The 8,524-nt window shown below is 37.8% G+C and overlaps 1 long non-coding RNA gene across 1 annotated transcript; it reads right to left on the bottom strand.

Moving 5' to 3' along the window:
- Positions 1-7,956: 7,956 nt before the first annotated feature.
- On the bottom strand, positions 7,957-8,524 carry LOC106947046 (uncharacterized). The gene is made up of 3 exons (XR_001424897.1): positions 8,511-8,524; positions 8,315-8,436; positions 7,957-8,216 (listed from the first exon to the last, which is right to left on the bottom strand). It is a non-coding gene; the product is annotated as an uncharacterized LOC106947046 (long non-coding RNA).

Genomic DNA, 8,524 nt, shown 5'->3' with positions numbered 1-8,524 from the left:
GAACTGGGACATTAGATGCGTCACAGCCAAGCTTTAGCAATTGGGTGAACCTTAAAACATCATTCGAGTCCACGTCTCCGGGAAGCAATTGTTATCCAACAGCCGAAGGTCCAGACAGTCTGTATGAAGTGAAGCGTAGAGAAGGGGCTGGTTTTACCAGGCTATGTTCAATCTGAACTGCTGCCACTAATGAGAACCGAACACTAACCGAGCAAGACTAAACTTTTAAAAATGTATGATTTCTGCTGTTTCTTATTATGTACAGTGCCTTGCAAAAGCATCGAATCATCTTCCGATTCAACATGTGACATCCACAAACTCCAGTGTATTTATTGAGATGCAACTATTTAATAGCCAACACAAATTACTGTATCGTTGTAATGTGCAAAGAAAAGAATGTACCATCCATCATTCTATGCATTCTAGACCTCCTCTTTGCAGGAACACTACCGTATCGCTGTCATTAGACGAGAGGTAGGGTTCACCTGGAACAGCTCATTATTCCACATCACTGAATCCGACTTAAAATCAGTAAATATGCAGCCGTTCTGTGTGGGCCTCAGAGAGAACAAGAGGACACAGCAAACGTATGGAGAAAGCAGCTCTGGTTTGACGAGACCAACATTGAACTATTTGACCTGCATGCAAAGAGTCACTTAGAGTTAATCAGGTAAAAACATTGTTGTTTTGAAGCTCTCCAGTTACTGCTTCTCATTAACACATGGATTAACTAAAACATTTTCACACAACACTGGTCATATCTGCAGTACACTGTGAAATCTACAATTGAACATTACAGTCAGATTACACACAAGCTGCATGGAAATGAGTGTATGTAGTATATTTAAAGCCAAACAGACACAGAGAAAAGATTTTTCATTGTAATATCTTTGAACATAAGGTGCCATATGGTGTGTAGCATTGTTTTGCTTTGTTGTTGGACTATTTAGGGCCCAACTGTTTGCGGTGTAGATTTGTAGTGCAGAAACTCCCTATTGTTCAAATACAGTGAAATGTCAAAGATTGTGAATTTGACCATTTGATCATTTAGGCTTTGATGTATGGGCCGGTTAGTTTCAAAAAGCTTTAGTTTTGAGACTCACCCACAGACTTTCATCAGCAATTATCTCTAAATACTAGGGCTGTCAATTTTAATTGGCTTAACATTAATCTGAAAATGTTAATACATTATTACATAAAGCAGGTTAATCAAACTACCTATTTTGACCTAACAGCAATAGTGAATGTTGGGAGTCATTTTCCTTTTATCATCAGCTCATGATAAACATGTAACAATATTAGATTAAGCTACATTTGTTTTATGTATAGTTTGCCCTTGAAAACTGATACTTTGCCTATGTCAATATTTGGTGCAGAACCAAAAAGAAAGAAAACCCACACAGAGCAGCAGCTGGAAGACAGACTGCTGCTCTCCAGCATCCCTCACATTTTGACATGCTGAATGTGTCACTAACATATGCAGAGCTGACGTTTCAAACCCACCGAGATCTACTATTCAGAAAAGAAAAATGTGTATAATGTTTTAAAGGCACTTAAGATAAAATCCCCAAACGGATTGAATAAGCTTTGTTACCATTACACACTCAAACAGCATGTAAAATGGCTGCAATTACACAAAACTATGCAAAATAACTGTTTGGAAATGCAGTCTTCCTAATAACGTCTCAGAACACATTTACGTCTCAAAGGACAGAGTATAAGGGCATTAAAAGCTCTCTGGTGAAAGACATCGGAAGCATAAAAGAAAGACGCTTTGTTACGCACACATTTGTACAGTTTAGATATGAACACTATGTACTTTATATNCTTTATTCTCTAACGTGGTATGTAAAAGTAGTCCAACTTATTTGCCTGTCCACACAATTAATCTCTTGGTGCCATGTTTAATTCCTAAAAGGAAGTTGTCATTGTTTTGAAGGATTGTGATTGGTCGACATTTTTGCACCTGATAGTATTTTAATTTAACTTATATACCTGAAGTTAAAATCCGTTGAGTTTGTCAACAGTTCAGTTGTGAGCCTTATATTAGAGAAGTACTTACAAGGAAAAGAGGATCCATCTAGACATCATGACATCAGGTACTAATGTACTAATTATTAAGACCAGTTGTACTCTTAATAATTTTGTTTGACAGAAGATATTGTTTTTCTTGTTTTGAAAGAAATCTACATTAGCCCGGTAAAAAAAACAGCCCCTTGTTCTACGCTTCACTTCGTGCAGAAGGTCTGGACTCTGGGCTATCGAGAAACGATTAATTGCTGGAGGCAAGGATTCAGTTAAAATTTTAAATCTCACCTAGTCGCTAACATTTGTCCTTGACGAATGTGATGCACCAGTTAGACCCTGTAGCTTACTGGAAATTACCTGCACTATGAACAACCATCCTCCAATGTGAAGAGTGAAGTGCCAAGCTGAACAAGATGACTGTTAATCTTCTCCAAATTTTGCAAAGTTTTCCCAATGTGGAGTGAACAGTCACCTAATTTCTGATTAAAAACAATATTGTGTTTTATATTTTGACTTTGAGTTATTTTTTTAACTGATTAGAAAGAATTGAGGTAATGTCTTACTTAGGGCTGTCAACATTAATGCGTTAAAACATGCGATTAATCTGAAAAATTTTACTTGTTAATATTACTTAATGCAGATTAATCGACCTACCTATTAAAAATAGGCTATTATCTAAAAATCTCTCTCCCATGTCACATCAATGCGTTATAAACTTGACACACATGTACAGCAATTAAAGTTTACATTTTTTCAGCTTCCTTGTGTTGCATGGCTAGTCCACGTATGCACATCTACCAGCTCGAAATTTCACATACTCAAATTGCAGGCAGGATGAGGACAAGAGACTGTCGTCTAGGGTTTCCACCTTTCAGAAATCAAAATAAGGGACGACCACCACGGCGCGTGTCGCCCGATTATGACGTCCGCTGCAGTGATAGACATTATTTTATGGCAGTGTTTTGTGTCTTTAAAAAGTGATCCATAGAGCAATCGGTCATGCATAGAGGTCAGTTAGAGTACCCCAAAACTGTACTCCAATCAGAGTGGAATACTTTAACCCTTGTGCGTGCGAGGACTAAGGCAAACGTAGAGGACTATGGCAAATGATACAAGTTTTACGTGTGTGGGGTCGGTTGGATCCTATTTCTACATACATACATTTAATTAAGCAAGTGTAAAAAGTATTTGGTAAACCACTGAGTAACTGATCATAACACCTGATTTAATAATCAAAATGTGTCCTCAGACTACTAAAAGTATAAAAGTTATGTGAACATTCTGATATTTTACAGAGTATTACCAAAATATTTATATAAATAAGGACTTAGGTTTGGAGGCTGGTTATAGACCAGATTTACCACAGGGGCCAAGGCAGTCAGTCTTTTTCCATGGCAACACTTGAAAAAGAAGAAGAAGAAATAAAAAACAGAGCAATATTTCATCATTTGATATAAGTGAGCCAAAGAGCCACTTGTGTCTCCAGAGATTCAGTTTGCAGATCCCTGGCAAATGGAAAGTGTGATCCTATCTCCATACAACAGCTAAAAGTTCAGCAGTACAATTTTTTATTCATTGTTAAAGTGAAATTGTGAAGGTTAAAAAAAATCCACCACTGAGTATTAACTAGGGTTGCCACCCGTCCCTTAAAATACGGAATCGTCCCGTATTGAACCGATACGGGACGCGATTTGTTCCAATGTCCGATATGTTCGAATGTCCGCCTATCACACATATCAACACTAAGTGTAGCAATAATGACCAAAATAAAACACAGGAAATATTAAAGTCAGCTAAACTGTCGTGGCAGAAGCTACACAGGACCCCAGAATGCGACGGACCCACGCTGTTGTCACGGCTGCCTAGAGACGGACACTACACAGCCCGGTGATGTGCTGTCAACCCGCGTCTTTTTGAAACGTCCTTGACCCGATTCTCGACTGTCCTTAGAAGCAAAACCTCTCATAAAGATACGGACGTGCGAGGGAAGACGCAAATCCTAGACTGAATAATGTTAGTGAGAATGAACACAGGCAATTTAAAAAAAAAGTTTCCATCGTGGCGCAGTGTGCTGCTGTATGAATGGATCAGGAGAGGAACTGCAGACCCATCAGAACCTAAAGAACCAGAAATCAGCGTCTCTTCATCCCTCAATGATCTCCTGAGGCTGATATGCTACAGAACATTTTGCTACGAGTAAGTTTCTTATTGTGCTTTTACTGGTTTGATTATTTGCTTATTTAATGCTTATTTTATATAATATCATCAGCCAAAATAATACAGGTCATTTAAAGAACAAGTCATACAAATAGATTAATGCTAAATACATAAATATTTCCTACATTAAAATGTTTGTTAAGGCTTTCTGAAGGTTTTATTTTGAAATATTGATATATTTTATTAATTAATTGTTCAGTGGTCATTTAATGAATTATTAATGCACCAGACACAGACCTGTAGCCTTGGGCGGTTCTAGATGGGGGCCAACGGAGTACCAAAGAAGTTATACTAAATAAATGTCTTATGTTAATACTCAGTGGTGGATCACTTTTTTTTTAACCTTCACAATTTTACTTTAACAACGAATTAAAAATTATAGTGCTGCACTTTTAGCTGCTGTATGGAGATAGGAACACACTTTCCATCTGCCAGGGATCTGCAACCTTAATCTCTGAAGACACAAGTGGCTCTTTGGCTCACTTATTATATCAAATGATGAAATATTGTTCTGTTTTTTTTTTTTTCATTCTTTTTCAAGTGTCACCATGGAAAAACACTAACTATCCTGGCCCCTGTGGTAAATTTGGTCTAGAACCAGCCTCCAAACCCAACTCTTTTTCTATAAATATTTTAGTAATATTCTTTACAGTACCAGAATGTTCACATAACTTTTATACTTTGGCTGTCAGAGGACACAATTTGAATATTAAATCAGGTGATATGATCAGTTACTCAGTACTTGAGTAGTTTACCAAATACTTTTTACACTTGCTTAATTAAACGTGTTTTTAAGGTATACTACTGTGACTGGAGTACAATTTTGGGATACTCTAGCCAACTGTGCATGAATGACTGCTCTACAGATCACTTTTTAAAAACAAAAAACACTGCTGTAAAATAATGTCTATCACTGCAGTGGACACCACATCAGAGTCCCCCGCGCCGTGGGGAGCGTCCCTTATTTTAATTTCTGAAAGACCAGCGGGACGTGCTATGAAGCCCTGGAGGCAGGCCAGGAAACCAACAGGACCCACAACGAAGCCCTGGAGGTCAAACCTACAGGACCCGCGACGACCCTCTCGTTCACCATGATAAACCCCAATGTACAGGCGCCAAGATGGGAGGCAACCAGTATGCCCACTCCTGTCTGGTGCCTCTCACCATGGGCAACTCCAGAGTGGAAGTATGTCCAGCCCCTCTCAAGGAGACTGGTTCCAGAACCAGAGCCATGCGTCGAGGTGAGACCGACTGTTTCTAGTCAGTGGAGGCCTAACTAAAACAAAAATGAAACTAGAGTTCATAGTATAAATAAGTGTCTGATGACCTGGCGACAAAGGAGATTAGAGTCCGATTGTCTGGTAACGAAGGAGACCTGAGTTCGATGACGTCAAGTTCCCATAGCACCGCAGTCCTGCTGGCCTCAAGCTCTCCTGCCAACATCTTTCAAGCAATTAGCTCTTCCGCCATCACCCCATCACATTCTCACAAGTGTCCTGGTGAAACCTCTGACCACACGTCTGAATATAGGTGGCTGCTCCTGAGGCTGGTCTGAAAACTGCTGGTTGTCTTCGTCGGTTTCCTCTTCAGATAAATCCTCGTTTTCCTCTGTGTCCCTCAGCCTTTGGCTCAGCTGATCCACTTCAAGCTGCAGGTTGTTATTTATATGCTCCAAGACTTTTCTTTCCTTCTCGGAGGCGACGCTTCTGTGCTGCAGGACGATGCGAGTCAGCTTCAGAGCGTTGTTTTCCTCTTCCAAGATGTTGTTTTTCTCCAGCAGGAGGTTTTATCCTCTTCCAGTTTGATGTTTTCCTGCTCCAAGATGTTGTTGTTCCGCTCCAGGGTGGTGCCTCTCTGCTCCAAGGCGATGTTTCTCTGCTCTACGGCAGTGTTATCCTGCTCCAAGATGGCGTCTGTTTGCTCCAAGGCGGTGCTTCTCTGCTCCAAGATGGCATCTATTTGCTCCATGGTGGTGTTATTCTCCTTTAAACTTCTGTTTTCTTCAAACAGTTTTTTAAAGTTCTTGTCGTTTTTCTGAAGAAGCTTTTCAATTTCAAGCTTCAGATCCTCATGTTCTTTTATGAGGTTTTTTCTTTCAATCAACATGTTGACTTCTTTCAAGATGCCTTGGGGCTTCTGTGTATCTGTAGCTAAAGTTTATGTGGTCTAGACAAATCCAAAAGCTGCTCAATGTCTAACTTTTTTTCTTTGTTAGAAATTGCCTTTTTATCTTGAAAAGCTTTTGCATTCAAACTCTTAGGAGACAGTCCTTCTACTCGCTCTGTGACTTCTGCAATGGTTATGAATATGCAGCTCTGTTCTCTTTGTTCTTTCTGTTCCCAGAGGCCAAAATTTGACATTTTTGTCCATTTCAGGATGGCAAAGTCTATCGATAATTTTTGAAAAGATAGTTAATATTTTGGTATGTTAGCCCTTCGAAAAGTTATCAGCTCATGAAGTAAACAACCCCTTTGGAAAAATACAGTTTTTTCAGACTGGTGTATGTCTGGTTTAGGCTCATGGTATGGGCATTTGTCAAAGGTTTATAATATAGTGTTTGGTATCTTCTTAAAGGGGACACTCTTGGCTTTCATTTAAACCAGGTTTTGAGTTTCTCTGACCAACACAGAGGTCGCTAGAGCTCGTTAAACAAAAATAATACACATTTTTCCACACCTTTTGACCAAACTAGATACATTTCTTTTATCCCAGTGGTGTCCAGGGACATCAGGGACACAAGAGTTAATGACTAAAATACTCAACAGACTCTAAAGAGTCAGAAAATGTATGATATGCCTACACTGTCTGTCTATGGGAGGTGATTATGAGCTGTAATTTGAAGTTACATTCCTCATAATTGCTTAGAGATAAAAAAAATATATATATTTAAAAAACATTGTGGTGTGAAAACTATGGATAAAACAGGAAAGTATTCCAAATATTTAAAACAGAAAAACTAATAAAAAAGTATTGATACAGACTGATAAAGACGCTTATTTCATGATATTGTAATATTGTTCAGCCTTACCATAATTAGACTATTTCTGTGTTTAAAATCCATTTTAATTAGTTATTATTTAGGATTATTTTCTAAGAAATTGAGTTTGATTAGTTTGAATTTAATTACTGAAATTCATGGTTTGGGTAATGTTATCATTAATCAAATCCATATGAGTTATAACAATATTTAATTTCCCTTTGGGATCAGTAAAGTTGAATTTGTATCATTTGAAGGCAAAATTTTACCAAGTATTTTTTTTGTCCAGTTTCTAGTGAAAATATCTTAGTACACTTAAAATAAGACTAAACTGATTAATAAGCAACTTTTGAGCAAGATATAGAAGCTTGTTTAAGTCAATAACTCCTTAATATTGATTAAAACAACTACTAGTTCCACCGGTGGAATATTTCATTTATAATATGAAATGTTATGTGAAATAATCGGATGATGTAAGAAATTAAACAAATAGATCAATAACCCTAACCCAGTACATTGTTGGGTTATGGCAACTAACCAAAGGTTGGGTTAAATTGACCCAAAATTGGGTTGAAACTCATAACCCAACACAAGGGTTATTATACCACTATAGTTGGGTTAAAAAAAATATTTTAAATTTCACTATATAAAAACAGGATTAAAAGACATATGAATTTAAAGCTTCTTTTATTTCCACATGATACATATATAGACCCAGCAGATTTTATTTACAAAAATTACAAAACATAAGTTGTTTCAAAAGTATATAGTTAAATCACTTTAACTCATTTGGTTACAACTCCAGAAGTATCTGTTACTACACATTAGAAAACATTTCATGTAAAAAGTCTATTTTATAGCAAACTACAAGTAAAACTTTCAGCCATTAAACAAGGAGCATTTTTAACGACACTTTAGCATTTTTGCCTGTTTCCCTGCATGAGGACATACGGGTTGTCACATTTTGTAGATGCGCCACCAGGTTTGTCCCAACCTGATGGAGAGAAAAGACAGAAAAAACAGGCCATTAGTGATGCACTTATTTAAACAGCAAACAATTGGAGCATGATTCAGAGATCAATGTTGACTTACAGGCTGGATATCAATGAAACCATCTGAACTTCCAGGTTGATGGGTCTGAAACTCTTCTCCCAAATGAGTAAGGTGGAGCAGGGAGGAGAACTGGCAGCAGCTGCAGGGCTACATCATCTTGTCTGCATGGCAAACATAAGCTTGTGTTAAAATGTTAAATGTTAACAGTTTATAAACATCTCTTCAGCTTCAATACCTTAAGGGAGAAAA

The sequence above is a fragment of the Poecilia latipinna genome, unplaced genomic scaffold, assembly GCF_001443285.1.
Source record: "Poecilia latipinna isolate Pla-1442-1.1 unplaced genomic scaffold, P_latipinna-1.0 Scaffold219, whole genome shotgun sequence".
NCBI classification, from domain to species: domain Eukaryota; kingdom Metazoa; phylum Chordata; class Actinopteri; order Cyprinodontiformes; family Poeciliidae; genus Poecilia; species Poecilia latipinna.
The sequence above is the reverse complement of the archived record's forward strand: the minus strand, read 5'-3'. Positions and strand labels throughout refer to the sequence as shown.